The sequence below is a fragment of the Saccostrea echinata genome, unplaced genomic scaffold (genome assembly GCF_033153115.1).
Source record: "Saccostrea echinata isolate AGI-Se365-2 ecotype Australia unplaced genomic scaffold, CSIRO_AGI_Sech_v1 ptg000083l, whole genome shotgun sequence".
In the NCBI taxonomy this organism is placed as follows: Eukaryota; Metazoa; Mollusca; class Bivalvia; order Ostreida; family Ostreidae; genus Saccostrea; species Saccostrea echinata.
In genome coordinates, this window is record NW_026889832.1 from 1,608,544 (window position 1) to 1,611,171 (window position 2,628).

Below are 2,628 nucleotides of genomic sequence, written 5' to 3' on the forward strand. Positions count from 1 at the left end.
CCAAATATTTCATTCAAAATCATGCTATTTCAAGTTTCTTTAGAAAATACAAGACATAGTACTTAATATTGTTTTTAACACAAAGTTAAATACTTCCATGCAAATTTATTGTACATGTAGAGGCTGAATATTTTTTTTAAAAAGATATATTGGTATCATCTTTCCGCAACAAATATAATTAATAATTTCAATTTTTAACAAAAATAATATTTCAAATCATATTCTAGTGGATCACAGCATTCAACGGTTGATATTTTCTCAAAGATCTTAAAATAAATTATCAATGTGTTGTAGAAGAATTACAAATTAATGAATGTTTTATTTGGTTTTGGCAATGATTTAATAAAATATTACAATTTTTTTTAAAATTTTTTTTTATAAAGACATGGTAATATAGAATTTGAATTTGAATCGAAACAGTATGAGATAAAATAATTTGAAACACAAATATTTGCTGGATGGTATTGATATTTTTTCTCTTCTCACAAAACTCTCCCTTCCCTCCCCCCCCCCCATTTTTTTTTAATTTGTAAACGATGTGTACGCACCTGCGTATTTGCGTATAAGCAGCTACGCGCCTGTCAGAATACATGCAAGTAAACTTAAGATACTCAAATCTTAACAGCCTTCAAACTTTCACACCATTGTACTGTTAAAAATTCAAAGTATTAGTTATCTAGAAAATTTATTTAATTAAAAACAGCCTTTCAAATTCAAAGACAAGCTGTGAAGGGATTTCTGAGCAGGTGCAAAATATTTCAAACAGTCCACAGTTCAAAAACAGTTCTTCTGGATGAAATCAATTCTGAAAACAAAATGAAATACCATTATAGAAGGTTCACTGGTGTTTTAAAAAAGTGATACTCAAAACAATGCATTGAGTAACATGGAGAGCATAATTATACATGACTCTACTGTTTTATTATCAAAACATTTCAATAATCTTGCTAGGAATATGTATGGTTTAGAGCTTATATGGAGCATACCTTTTTATTTTATTGGTGGAAACACTTGCTGCCTGAATGAATTGTTCAAATTGTTTGAGGGTAGCTATAACACAATATATATGCAATGAGTGAAAAACATAATGATTACTATTGTAGAATGAAATGACATTGCATTATACAAAACAAACCATGCTATACTATATTTTCTGAAATTCATAAAATAAATGGAAACAAACTTTTGATACAAAACTTTTCTGGGAAATTGAAACCTATGACATTTGCAAAAGTAGAATTGGTAGCTATACTTAATTTAAGTTAAAAAAAAATCAATATACTAGAGATAACATTTAATTCTTTCACCTATACAACATTAAAAAAATATTTAACACTGGCATACTATAAAATTAATGTGAAATGCTTTAGTGTGATCATACCCAGTGGAAAAATTGATGCATCTACTTTGATAGTTCTAGCTGATGTAAATGCCAGTTTTAACCAGTTCTGTGACAGCTACAATGAGAAAAGAATTATACATATAAACAGTACATAAATACATGTATATACATATATGACTGACTTAATGTACATGTAGTCACCCAAATGAAAATTCAAACATTTTATCTTCATTAATGTAGAAATTCTACAAATTTACAGCCTAGTGATACAGATAGTAAAAGTTCTATGATGAATTTAAAATATGAAGCAATGGTAAAAACTGAAATCTTTAAATTCACATATTTTTGATTGCCAGAGGTATAAATTAAAATTTATAGGGTCTTATACTCTTGTATGTACAGTGCACATACATTGTACACTGTGCAGTTTGACTTCACAAATACACTGTAAGTGTGACTGCATCTAAATTATACTATTTGATATCATGACGTGCTGTGCTTATATTATGTTACATGTTTGTACATGTATGCCAAAGGACAACATCAACATATTTAAAAGTGTGCAACTTTCATAATGTGTGCGTTTTTGTGTGTGGGTGGTGGGGGGTACACACAAGGCACTGCATTGCAGTTTGTGACGGACTGTAACAATACATCTTATTGTACCTGTTCAAGGTTATTTTACATCGATGTAAAGAATAGTATGTCAACATGTTAATGCCTATGCACATACACACCTTAGTGAACAGAAGGGACCTAGGGAGGTAGTGCTGATCGTCTCAGTTTTCCATGATTTCCCGAAATAACATCATCATCTTCTCATCAAAAAGATAAACAAGGCCCAGGTCTCTTATTTTATCCCTATTCTCTTTAAAGATTGCCTGATTGTTGCATTTATCCACTGCATATCTCAGCTGCTGTCGCCACGTTTTTAGATGTAAACAGTCCGTGTCACCGAGTGCAAGCGCTTGGCTGAACCGAATGCAGCCAAACGACACAATAAAAAGAGAATTATTTCGAAGACGTGTTGTTACTATATAAGAGAAAATCACTAATGTTTATTTATTTAAACCTGAAAATACAGACATTCATTACAAATTCTCGCAATCATCATTAAATAGCTTTTTTGAGCTCTATTTCCTTATATGGATCTATCTAGGCGGAGCAACTGTCATGACGTCAAAGCTCATTATGACCTCATTACCATATTATCTTCATGTGTAGCCTTAACTGTACTGCGTTATTGAATAATTATAAATACACTATGATTTAAGATTCTATTATCT

General features: G+C 30.6%; 1 long non-coding RNA gene across 1 annotated transcript; it reads right to left on the bottom strand.

Annotated features, from left to right (window-relative positions):
* Window positions 1-668: 668 nt before the first annotated feature.
* On the bottom strand, window positions 669-1,034 carry LOC133176838 (uncharacterized). The gene is made up of 2 exons (XR_009719562.1): window positions 987-1,034; window positions 669-805 (listed from the first exon to the last, which is right to left on the bottom strand). It is a non-coding gene; the product is annotated as an uncharacterized LOC133176838 (long non-coding RNA).
* Between the last annotated feature and the right edge of the window lie 1,594 nt (window positions 1,035-2,628).